A 14007-nucleotide genomic window follows, 5' to 3' on the forward strand; every position below is an offset into this window, starting at 1 on the left:
TACCCACGTTAGATACGATGATTTGTGAGCCGTCATTGGTGTGTGTTTTCCGACGGCCACAAATAAAACCTATTCTCAAAAATATTGGTTGTATTGTGTGTATCTCCCTCCCTCTCTTACCCGTCTTATCCCCAAAACCTCAGCCCTACCAGATGGAGTATGAAGCTGGACTTGTAGTCTCTGGACCTATGACCCAGCTGGAAGATGAAATATGGATTCAGAACATGGAGAACCACTTCGGGAGCAACTTGATCTCAAGGAAGGATGAAGTGGAACACGGTCTTCAGTACTTTACCCAAAGTGCTCCTATGTGGTGGGAAATGCATCATGCCATACAAGGTTTTAGTGGAGCAGAAACCTGGGACGAATTCAAGAAGACTCTGTTAAGATCCGGTCTCATTTGGAAGTGCTATGATAATCCGAAGGAGAAGACTTGTGCATGCAAGATCTGTGGAGAAATAGGACACACCCAGGAAGAACACAAGGATGGATGCACTCATTGTGAAGAAAATCACCCAGCTGAGGAGTGCCTAAGTAGTCAGGTGACTTGTTTCCTTTGTGAAGGAACCACCCACTACCCAGCTCAGTGTCATATTTACCCCAAGGTGCAACAAGTTGTCAAGCAGCAGAAAGATGCAGTGAAGGAAACCCTCAAGGAGAAGATTCTAGAAGAACCTGTGATAATAGAAAATATTGAAGACCCTGATGAACAAGGTCTGACCAGATTTTTCTCCAATGCATGCTACTCATGTGGAGAAGAAAGACATTATTCATAGGATTGCACGAAGGGAAGCCAAGAGTATCTGGGAAATTTCCCGACGGAAAAAGTGGAGTTTGATCCACTTGAAATAGAAGAACTGGCCAAAATAAAGGAGTCCGGAAAGAAGAAAAAGTACCCTCGGAAGAGCCAAATCTCTACAGAAAAAGACCTGAGTCATGTCAGATGTTACAAGTGTATGGAATTTGGCCACCACAAATACATGTGCTCAGGAAGGAATCCGGAAACCCAAGGATCAAAAGCAAACACTAAGACGCCTCGAGACTTGTCAGAACTCATTTGTTTTTGTTGCAAGGAAGCAGGACATTTTCCTAATGATTGTCCACAAAAGGAAGAAAGCTAAAATGGAGTAGTTAAGTTTTGACTGCGGCAAATAGTGTAATCTGAAGCACTCTTGTTTTTCATGAGATCATGCAGTGAATTTTTTGTAACAGAAGTCCCTGAGATTGTAATAACTTCATGAATCAATGGAATCTATTGTCACATGATTGTCTATGTTGAACTGTATGCGTTGTTTCTCTACGAACAAAAATCTCTGAACATTTATGAGGATCGGAGAAAGTACGGTCTATGCAGGCATGAGTATAATTCATTGAAGTGTGGTAGTAATCGGTAAACCCACAAGATCCACTAAGTAGGAATGTACCATATTTACCAAGGGGACACATACATTCCTCTGAGTACCTATTTACTGACACCTGTAGATGAAAACTCTCTACGAGTCATTCCTCAAGGGCCCAGAAACGATCATGACCCTTACCAGTGATCATGATTACCCGAAAATCCTAAAGGACATGATGAAGCACATTCATCTTGAAGGAGATGCACTCTACAAAGGCTAACCATTCATGGAAAGTGGAGTAGAACTTTGGTATGTGGAAGTACACCTCCACCATGTGAAAGGAGTTTGTCCAAAAACTATGGGGCAATACTTTTTCATTTCACGTGTACCACGAGCAACCTTCTTTGATGCTGTTCGTCTTGCTGCCATGGAAGCCATACGTCAGATTGGAGAAATACTTGAAGCAAGACTCTGTCATACCCAGGAATACCCGAGTGAGGTACATGCGGACATGATGGAGATGAAGCTCATGGCCACCATGATGCAGCAAAAGATGGATGATTTCAAGGAGCACCTCGGAAAGTTCCAGTGGAACTAAAGTACGTCCAAGAGAGGCAGATGAATAAAGTTGGCAGAAATTCTTGACCATACCGAACAATGTGGATGGCAGCATTTGTAATCAATTACTTTTGAGTTGGAATTTTGAAGAAAGTAAGGATGTAATAAAGGATTGATTATGAAATGAATATGATTTATGGATGAACCAATACCTTTTCATGGTAAACACACCAATGGAAAGTATCCCACAGAGTGGAGTGTGTACCAAAAAGAAGTCTAAGGACTATTTTTATGATGGTTACCCCAAGAGTATGATGGAATGAAACACTATGGAATTTAAAGGTGGAGTAACTCCAAGTATGCCTGCAACCCACATACCCCGGGACTAATAAGGATCAAGTACTATCTTTTGGAGAAGGAAACTTGTATCAACAAACGTTTTCTTAGGAGCATACGAAAACCTGAGAGTTGTGAAGATACGTTAGATGTTTTGTTTAGCTTGCAGAACCGATGGATTACACGAACTTCATTCGTGGACAAGAAAAATTCTGCAATGCTTGTCAGGATGCCCAAGTGTTAGAATGCGAGATTCGCTAAACCTTATACAGAGAAATGATTTGGGTGCGGAATGGATTGATCACCATGACGACTTACTCTTATCATTTATCTTGCTATTCGGAATGGTAAATCTGAGAGACTTACCCATAGAGAGAGACGACGTTCTTTGAAGCTTTTGTTTAAGCCTTAGAATGGTATGATGAAAGCCCATGTACATGGCATTTGTTGTCACGCGTAAGAAATTTTATGGTGAGGATGAAACTAAGACCCCTCTCTCAGCAGGATAACCACAAATGGTAGAACACCATGAGAATCATCGATAGGTTATTTAGAATTGACCGCGAGACTGTCAGATAAGAAGACCCAGTAAGGGAACAAGCTTATATCAACAGAATAACCCTCGTTTTGATGGAGATGTTATGTATATAGCGGAAGATATGAAGACTGTGAGGAGTCAGATGCTAAAACCCCAGGGGCTTGTTAAAGTTTTAAGGGACCAGTAACTCTCATTTTAAGTGTCGTTGCATCCCACTTTGTCGGAGGTTGGTTTTGTTCGAAGACCCCAAACCCTAACCTTTCTTTCTAGCCTCTTCAAATCTCGAGGACGAGATTCATTTTAAGTGTGGTAGGTTTGTAACATCCCAAATTTTGGAATGTTAATATAATTATTAGAATGATTGTTTCTTTGCTTCACTGATTGAAAGCTTGAGTGAAATTTGAAAACTTTTCAAAACTTTTGAATGAGAGGGAATAAAATGACTTTCCCCTTCTCCGGTGAATTCAAATTCAATCATTTAAAAGCAAAGAGAGAAGATGACATGACTTCTTCAACTCTAAAGAATTTGAATGGAGTTTTGCATTTGAATTCTTTCAAATTTTTGCTTTTGCATTCTCCGTTTTTCTTCCCCGAGAAATACCCCGAAAATAAATTATTGCAAGCAAGAAAGAGCGGAGAAAAATGACCCTCCCAAAATCAGGGGTATTTTTTTTGAAAATATTGGAGCCAAGAAAAACCAAAGTTTTATGAAGAAAATAATTGCCAAAAAGAAAATAAAGCCTTAGGGGTTTTTTCTGAAAAAACATTTTTTAAAAGTTTTTATTTTGGTCTTGGAAAAATGACAAACGAGTAGGAAATTTTTTTCTGAAAATTTTGGTATATCATACCCCTATATTTATTATTTATTTTTGTTTCCTTTTCATTTTTTTAATACTTGCTGTTTTAAAAAAAACTAAATCGGGAATGTTATTTTAATAGAAAAGCACCTCACGCGCTTTATAGCACTGTCGGCCCAATCCCTCCTTAGCCGGACCGAATCCCTTAGGATTCGGCCAGCCGACCGAGCCGCCCCCGAGCCCCCCTCGCTGCCACCTGGGCCCTGCCCTTCTGACCCCGCCATCTCCCTCGGTGACCCCAACCCCGAGCCCCTCTCCTTCCTTTTCCCTCTCCCCGACCAACCCGCCATCGCCGGACCTTCCCCGCCGCCGCCGATCTCTTTCCCTCTGTGCTCTCTCCTCTCCCTATATAGGCCGCGCCCCGGACACCTCTCCTCGCCCCGTTCCCCATCCTCGCCGACCCTGCCCAAGAATTGCCGCCCCTGCCGAGCCCTCGCCGGAGCCGAAGCTCCCCGGCGCCCCGCAGCTCACCCCCGGCCCCGTTTCGCCTCGCCACCGCCACCACCGGACGCGGGAGCCCCGCCGCACCCCGTTACCCCAACCAACCCAAACTCCTCGCCACCGCAGCGTCGCCCCCGCCACCTCGCCGGAGCCGAGCTCCACCCGGCCACCCCGAGCATTCTCGGGCTCACACCGCCGCCTCCCTCGCCTAGCCACCACCACCAATCGCCGGAGGGGACTCGCCGCCGCCTCCCCGACACGTCGCCACCGCCGGAGGGTCACCGGAGCCGCTTCTCCGAATCCTCTCCGCCTCGGCCATCGCCGGAGACCTCGCCGGAGCACCTCCACCTCGCTGTGAGGCCCCATCTCCCCCTTAGCCGTTGGATCTGAAATATACGCGTTAGATTAGATTGCAGATAACCCTTTGGTTTTCAGTTAAAAACCGAGCCGGTTTACTTCACTTAATTTTAGCCGAAGAGGTTTTGGTTAAATAGCGGCTGTTTGTTAGTTTTCCCCGCAGCAGTAAACCGCCTTAGCCAATCAGAACACGCCACATACCCCCCCCCCCGTGCACTAGTTAGATTTTTCTATTTTCAGTTTTAATTCAAAAACAGAGGCAGATTCAATTTTCTTTTGCTCATAACTTTTGATCCATAACTCTAATGGACTTGAAACTTGTTCCACTAGATCACAATTTTTCTGTAGTTTTCAAAACATATTATTTGCCTATGTTTGAAATTTTAAAATGTGAATTAGATCAGATTTAGTTTAAACCTTGTTTTTCTTATTCTGTGAGTTTAAAAATGGATTTTTAATTAATTCCTTTTGCTACTGATCACTAGTGATCTTATTTATCAGTGGTAAAAATTTCAGAATTGTTTGATAATTTTAATCATTATTTCATATGAAACAGTTTCTGTTTCCCTTCTTTTAGGATTGTGACTAATTCTCTTTCTTTAGTTATTTTTAATTTATTCTCTTTTATATTTCAGAAAGTTCATGTTTGGTTTTATTGGTTAAACAGTAGGTGTTCAACAAGTTTTTATTTTTATTTTTATTTGTTATCATGAAATCAATTCTAGTTCTCTAATAACTTGCAATTGATTTCTCTACTGTTTCAACTCCCATTTGAAAATACTTTCAAATAATTTTGTGAAAAGTACTTTATTTTATCTTAGTTAAATTTATATCTTAGTTCTCTGTTATTTTTGTGTTTTCAGTTAGAACAAAAAAAAAGCTATTTAGTGTTTGATGTAGTAGAAGACTCCCTAGTTTTCTTTGAAGTTTCCTTCGGAATCTTATTCGCTCTCTCTTTCGTTTTGATTGCTAGAATGATTGCTAGTATGAGTGCTTATGTGAATGATATGTTTGTTATATAGATTTCGTCGAAGAGTGACGAATAGTCTATCAAGTTATTTCTCGAGAACGATAATTCTTCTTCGTCAACATCACCAAGCAAGTCATTTGATCATGTATGACCTATGTTTTATGCATCGTAGTTCTACCATCCTATGCCCAATTGCATGCTGAGTAGGTACTCGGAAATTATGGTTACATATTGTAGTATCATGTGGTAGGCACCCAACAACCCCATTACTTGGCCCGGGACGACAAATTTCATATTGCTATGCTTGAGTAGACGGGATTCTAGTTGAGAGTTTATCACGAGTGATGCGAGAATAATTTAATAACCAAGACCGGTTAAGTCAATACTTTTCAAGACCTCGTGATGCAATGCAACTTAGGGTGAAGGACGGTTGAACAGCTCCCTGGAGAAACCAGTGGATGACCCGGGATGCATGGAGACGTGCCATGACATCTTGCGGAAAGCTTCACCCAGGCTCAAAGAGACGGACGGATATTTTCAAGACCCAAGGCTTACCTGCACAGCCACAAGTCATTATGGGCTCTGGCTTGGTTGGACAACGTGGTGACTCTGGACAGGCAGTGCTAGCAGATGTAGAAGAACGGTAGGATTGGATGGGCACCGACAGGGATTCAGAGGGACCCCTTGAAAGACCATGTTTTGATCATCCGGTCTTCAAACACCCTGAAGTGCGAGGACATACACGGAGGTGATCAAATCTTGTGGGGAACGTGTGCAAAACGCTACAAAGTACTCAAACCTAATCGATTAGCCGTGTCCACAGTCATGGACAACTTGAGTCAAAGGAACTGGAGTTATCAGGAACTCTCAACGCAATTTAATAATGATGTGGGAATTATTGACAACTCGGGTATGAGAATTGGTTGGTGGAACCATCTCATTAACAACCAACTACGTAGAAATATTTTTCTTTTAGCCCCTCTCTTGTTGTAGGAGAAAACTTTGCTTTCCGCTAAAAACTTACAGCCCCACCTTCCATATATGCATATAGTATAGGTGTTATTTTTACCCCTCTCTTTTGTGACTTGCCGGCACATTCGATATGCTGACCTACACGGATGCAACGTCTTATGTTGCAGATACTTTCTTCGACGAGTAAGAATATGATTCAGGGTTACGGTTTGCACTCAACTTTGCCGTTGGTGTTTATGTTGGAATTATGCCCTAGAGGCAATAATAAATGTATAGTTATTATTATAATTCCTGTATCAAGGTAATAGTTTATTATCCATGCTATAATTGTATTGAATGAAGACTCATTTACATGTGTGGATACATAGACAAAACACCGTCCCTAGCATGCCTCTAGTTGGCTAGCCAGTTGATCGATGATAGTCAGTGTCTTCTGATTATGAACAAGGTGTTGTTGCTTGATAACTGGATCGCGTCATTAGGAGAATCACGTGATGGACTAGAGCCAAACTAATAGACGTAGCATGTTGATTGTGTCATTTTGTTGCTACTGTTTTCTGCGTGTCAAGTATTTATTCCTATGACCATGAGATCATATAACTCACTGACACCGGAGGAATGCTTTGTGTGTATCAAACGTCGCAACGTAACTGGGTGACTATAAAGATGCTCTACAGGTATCTCCGACGGTGTTAGTTGAGTTAGTATGGATCAAGACTGGGATTTGTCACTCCGTATGACGGAGAGGTATCTCGGGGCCCACTCGGTAATGCAACATCACACACAAGCCTTGCAAGCAATGTAACTTAGTGTAAGTTGCGGGATCTTGTATTACGGAACGAGTAAAGAGACTTGCCGGTAAACGAGATTGAAATAGGTATGCGGATACCGACGATCGAATCTCGGGCAAGTAACATACCGAAGGACAAAGGGAATGACATACGGGATTATACGAATCCTTGGCACTGAGGTTCAAACGATAAGATCTTCGTAGAATATGTAGGATCCAATATGGGCATCTAGGTCCCGCTATTGGATATTGACCGAGGAGTCTCTCGGGTCATGTCTACATAGTTCTCGAACCCGCAGGGTCTGCACACTTAAGGTTCGACGTTGTTTTATGCGTATTTGAGTTATATGGTTGGTTACCGAATGTTGTTCGGAGTCCCGGATGAGATCACGGACGTCATGAGGGTTTCCGGAATGGTCCGGAAACGAAGATTGATATATAGGATGACCTCATTTGATTACCGGAAGGTTTTCGGAGTTACGGGGAATGACGAATGGGTTCGGGGAGTTCACCGGGGGGGGGGGCAACCCACCCCGGGGAAGCCCATAGGCTTTGGGGAGACACACCAGCCCTTAGTGGGCTGGTGGGACAGCCCCAAAGGGGCCTATGCGCCAAGAGAAGAAAAATCAATGGAAAGAAAAAAAAAGGAGGGAAGAAGTGGGAAGGGAGGGGGACTCCTCCCACCAAACCAAGTCCAACTCGGTTTGGGGGGGGAGTCCTCCCCCCCTTGGCTCGGCCGACCCCTTGGGAGTCCCTTGGACCCCAAGGCAAGGTCCCCCTCCCTCCTCCTATATATATGGGGCTTTTGGGGCAGATTTGAGATGACTTTCTCACGGCTGCCCGACCACATACCTCCATAGTTTTTCCTCTAGATCGCGTTTCTGCGGAGCTCGGGCGGAGCCCTGCTGAGACAAGATCATCACCAACCTCCGGAGCGCCGTCACGCTGCCGGAGAACTCTTCTACCTCTCCGTCTCTCTTGCTGGATCAAGAAGGCCGAGATCATCGTCGAGCTGTACGTGTGCTGAACGCGGAGGTGCCGTCCGTTCGGTACTAGATCGTGGGACTGATCGCGGGATTGTTCGCGGGGCGGATCGAGGGACGTGAGGACGTTCCACTACATCAACCATGTTCTCTAAACGCTTCTGCTGTACGATCTACAAGGGTACATAGATCACTCATCCCCTCTCGTAGATGGACATCACCATGATAGGTCTTCGTGCGCGTAGGAAAATTTTTGTTTCCCATTCGACGTTCCCCAACAGTGGCATCATGAGCTAGGTTCATGCGTAGATGTCTTCTCGAGTAGAACACAAAAGGTTTTGTGGGCGGTGATGTGCGTTTTGCTGCCCTCCTTAGTTTTTTCTTGATTCTGCGGTATTGTTGGATTGAAGCGGCTTGGACCGACATTACTCGTACGCTTACGAGAGACTGGTTTCATCGTTACGAGTAACCCCCTTTGCTCAAAGATGACTGGCAAGTGTCGGTTTCTCCAACTTTAGTTGAATCGGATTTGACCGAGGAGGTCCTTGGATGAGGTTAAATAGCAACTCATATATCTCCGTTGTGGTGTTTGCGTAAGTAAGATGCGATCCTACTAGATACCCTTGGTCACCACGTAAAACATGCAACAACAAAATTAGAGGACGTCTAACTTGTTTTTGCAGGGTATGATTGTGATGTAATATGGCCAACGATGTGATGTGATATATTGGATGTATGAGATGATCATGTTGTAATAGAAATATCGACTTGCACGTCGATGGTACGGCAACCGGCAGGAGCCATAGGGTTGTCTTTATACTAACATATGTGCTTGCAGATGCGTTTACTATTTTGCTAGGATGTAGCTTTAGTAGTAATAGCATAAGTAGCATGACAACCACGATGGCAACACGTTGATGGATGATCATGGTGTGGCGCCGGTGACAAGAAGATCGTGCCGATGCTTTGGTGATGGAGATCAAGAAGCACGTGATGATGGCCATATCATGTCACTTATGAATTGCATGTGATGTTAATCCTTTTATGCACCTTATTTTGCTTAGAACGACGGTAGCATTATGAGGTGATCTCTCACTAAAATTTCAAGACGAAATTGTGTTCTCCCCGACTGTGCACCGTTGCTACAGTTCGTCGTTTCAAGACACCACGTGATGATCGGGTGTGATAGACTCAACGTTCACATACAACGGGTGCAAAACAGTTGCGCACGCGGAACACTCGGGTTAAGCTTGACGAGCCTAGCATGTGCAGACATGGCCTCGGAACACATGAGACCGAAAGGTCGATCATGAATCATATAGTTGATATGATTAGCATAGGGATGCTTACCACTGAAACTATACTCAACTCACGTGATGATCGGACTTGGGATAGTGTAAGTGGATCATGAACGACTCAAATGACTAGAGAGATTTACTTTTTGAGTGGGAGTTTAGCATATAATTTGATTAAGGTGAAACTCTAATTATCTTGAACATAGTCTAAGTCCACTTTGAATATATTTGTGTTGTAGATCATGGCTCACGCAAGTGTCATCCTGAATTTTAATACGTTCCTAGAGAAAGCTAAGTTGAAAGATGATGGAAGCAACTTTGTAGACTGGGCTCGTAATCTTAAGCTAATCTTACAAGCTGGAAAGAAGGATTATGTCCTTAATGCTGCGCTAGGAGATGAACCACCCGCTACGGCTGATCAGGATGTTAAGAACGCTTGGTTAGCACGTAAGGAGGACTACTCAATAGTTCAATGTGCAGTCTTGTATGGCTTGGAACCGGGACTTCAACGTCGCTTTGAGCGTCATGGAGCATTTGAGATGTTCCAGGAGTTGCAGTTTATCTTTCAGAAGAACGCCCGGATCAAGAGGTATGAGACCTCCGATAAATTCTATGCTTGCAAGATGGAGGAAAACTCATCTGTCAGTGAACATGTGCTCAAAATGTCTGGGTACTCAAACCGTCTAGCTGAACTGGGGATTGAACTCCCTCAGGAAGCTATCACTGACAGAATCCTTCAATCACTGCCGCCAAGCTATAAAGGCTTTGTGTTGAACTACAACATGCAAGGGATGAACAAGTCTCCCGGCGAGTTGTTTGCGATGCTGAAAGTCGTAGAGTCTGAACTCCGTAAAGAGCATCAAGTGTTGATGGTGAGCAAGACCACTAGTTTCAAGAGAAACGGCAAAGGAAAGAAGGGCAATTCAAAGAAGAGCGGCAAGCCTGTTGCCAATCCGCCGAAGAAGCCCAAAGCTGGACCTAAGCCTGAAACAGAGTGCTTCTATTGCAAGGGTATGGGTCACTGGAAGCGCAATTGCCCCAAGTATCTGGCAGATAAGAAGGCGGGCAAAGAAAAATCAGGTATATTTGATATACATGTTATTGATGTGTACTTAACCGGCTCTCGTAGTAGTACCTGGGTATTTGATACCGGTTCTGTTGCTCACATTTGCAACTCGAAGCAGGAACTGCGGAATAGACGAAGGCTGGCGAAAGACGAAGTGACAATGCGCGTAGGAAACGGTTCCAAGGTTGATGCAATCGCCGTCAGCACAGTGTCACTTCAGCTACCATCAGGATTAGTGATGAACTTAAATCATTGTTATTTAGTGCCTGCGTTGAGCATGAACATTATATCTGGATCTTGTTTATTGCGAGACGGTTACTCTTTTAAGTCTGAGAATAATGGTTGTTCTATTTCTATGAATAACATCTTTTATGGTCATGCACCGAATGTGAGAGGATTGTTCATATTGAATCTTGATAGCGATACGCATATACATAACATTGAGACCAAAAGAGTTAGAGTAAACAATGATAGCGCCATATTTTTGTGGCACTGCCGCTTGGGTCATATTGGTGTAAAGCGCATGAAGAAACTCCATGCTGATGGACTTTTGGAGTCACTTGACTTCGATTCACTTGACACGTGCGAACCATGCCTTATGGGCAAGATGACTAAGACTCCGTTCTCCGGAACAATGGAGCGTGCAAGTGACTTGTTGGAAATCATACATACCGATGTGTGTGGTCCAATGAGCGTGGAGGCACGCGGCGGATATCGTTATTTTCTCACCTTCACTGACGATTTAAGTAGATATGGTTATGTCTACTTGATGAAGCACAAGTCTGAAACATTTGAAAAGTTCAAGCAATTTCAGAGTGAAGTGGAAAATCATCGTAACAAGAAGATCAAGTTCCTACGGTCTGATCGTGGGGGTGAGTATCTGAGTTTCGAGTTTGGTACTCACTTAAGACAATGTGGAATTGTTTCGCAGTTAACACCGCCTGGAACACCACAGCGTAATGGTGTGTCCGAATGTCGTAATCGTACTTTGTTAGAGATGGTGCGATCTATGATGTCTCTTACTGATTTGCCGTTATCATTTTGGGGTTATGCATTGGAAATAGCTGCATTCACTTTAAATAGGGCACCATCGAAATCCGTTGAGACGACACCATACGAACTGTGGTATGGCAAAAGACCAAAGTTGTCGTTTCTTAAAGTTTGGGGATGTGATGCTTATGTCAAAAAGCTTCAGCCTGAAAAGCTGGAACCCAAAGCGGAAAAATGCGTCTTCATAGGTTACCCAAAAGAGACAGTTGGGTACACCTTCTATCTCAAATCCGAGGGCAAAGTGTTTGTTGCTAAGAACGGAACTTTTCTCGAGAAGGAGTTTCTCTCGAGAGAATTGAGTGGGAGGAAGATAGAACTTGACGAGGTTGTCGAACCTCTCATCCCTCTGGATGGTGGCGCAGGGCAAGGGGAAACCTCTGTCATTGCAACGCCGGTTGAGGAGGAAGTTAATGATGATGATCATGAAACTCCAGTTCAAGTTTCTGTTGAACCACGCAGGTCGACGAGATCACGCGCTGCTCCACAGTGGTACAGTAATCCCGTCTTATCAATCATGTTGTTAGACAACAATGAACCTGCAAATTATGAAGAAGCAATGGTGGGCCCAGATTCCAACAAATGGCTAGAAGCCATGAAATCCGAGATAGGATCCATGTATGAGAACAAAGTGTGGACTTTGGAGATACTACCTGAGGGCCACAAGGCTATTCAGAACAAATGGATCTTTAAGAAGAAGACGGACGCTGACGGTAATGTGACCGTTTATAAAGCTCGACTTGTGGCAAAGGGTTTTTCACAAGTTCCACGAGTTGACTACGATGAGACCTTCTCACCCGTAGCGATGCTTAAGTCCGTCAGAATCATGTTAGCAATAGCTGCATTTTTCGATTATGAAATCTGGTAGATGGATGTCAAAACGGCGTTCCTTAACGGTTTCCTTAAGGAAGAGTTGTATATGATGCAACCCGAAGGTTTTGTCGATCCTAAAAATGCCGACAAGGTATGCAAGCTCCAGCGATCCATTTATGGACTGGTGCAAGCATCTCGGAGTTGGAACAAACGCTTTGATGAGGTGATCAAAGCATTTGGGTTTATACAAGTGGTTGGAGAATCTTGTATTTACAAGAAAGTGAGTGGGAGCTCTGTGGCGTTTCTAATATTATATGTGGATGACATATTACTGATTGGAAACAACGTAGAGCTTTTGGAGAGCATAAAAGGTTACTTGAATAAAAGTTTCTCTATGAAGGACCTAGGAGAAGCTGCTTACATACTAGGCATTAAGATCTATAGGGATAGATCAAAACGCCTGATAGGACTATCACAAAGCACATACCTTGATAAATTTTTGAAGAGGTTCAAAATGGAACAGTCCAAGAAAGGGTTCTTGCCAGTGTTACAAGGTACGAGATTGAGTAAGACTCAGTGCCCAGCAACTGATGAAGATAGAGAGCATATGCGCTCCGTCCCCTATGCTTCAGCCATAGGCTCTATCATGTATGCAATGCTGTGCACTAGACCGGATGTTAGCCTGGCCATAAGTATGGCAGGTAGGTTCCAGAGTAATCCAGGAGTGGATCACTGGACGGCGGTCAAGAATATCCTGAAGTACCTGAAAAGGACTAAGGAGATGTTTCTCGTGTATGGAGGTGACGAAGAGCTCGCCGTAAAAGGTTACGTCGATGCAAGCTTTGACACAGATCCGGACGACTCTAAGTCGCAAACCGGATACGTATTTATTCTTAATGTGGGTGCAGTTAGCTGGTGCAGTTCCAAGCAAAGCGTCGTAGCAGATTCTACATGTGAAGCAGAGTACATGGCTGCCTCGGAGGCGGCTAAGGAGGGTGTCTGGATGAAGCAGTTCATGACGGATCTTGGAGTGGTGCCAAGTGCACTGGATCCAATAACCTTGTTCTGTGACAACACTGGTGCCATTGCCTTAGCAAAGGAACCAAGGTTTCACAAGAAGACCAGACACATCAAACGACGCTTCAACCTCATCCGCGACTACGTCAAGGAGGAGGACGTAAATATATGCAAAGTGCACACGGATCTGAATGTAGCAGACCCGCTGACTAAACCTCTTCCACGGCCAAAACATGATTGACACCAGAACTGTATGGGTGTTAGATTTATTACAATGTAATTCACATAGTGATGTGAGGGCTAGATTATTGACTCTAGTGCAAGTGGGAGACTGTTGGAATTATGCCCTAGAGGCAATAATAAATGTATAGTTATTATTATAATTCCTGTATCAAGGTAATAGTTTATTATCCATGCTATAATTGTATTGAATGAAGACTCATTTACATGTGTGGATACATAGACAAAACACCGTCCCTAGCATGCCTCTAGTTGGCTAGCCAGTTGATCGATTATAGTCAGTGTCTTCTGATTATGAACAAGGTGTTGTTGCTTGATAACTGGATCACGTTATTAGGAGAATCACGTGATGGACTAGACCCAAACTAATAGACGTAGCATGTTGAT

This window comes from Hordeum vulgare, chromosome 4H, assembly GCF_904849725.1.
Source record: "Hordeum vulgare subsp. vulgare chromosome 4H, MorexV3_pseudomolecules_assembly, whole genome shotgun sequence".
Taxonomy (NCBI): domain Eukaryota; kingdom Viridiplantae; phylum Streptophyta; class Magnoliopsida; order Poales; family Poaceae; genus Hordeum; species Hordeum vulgare.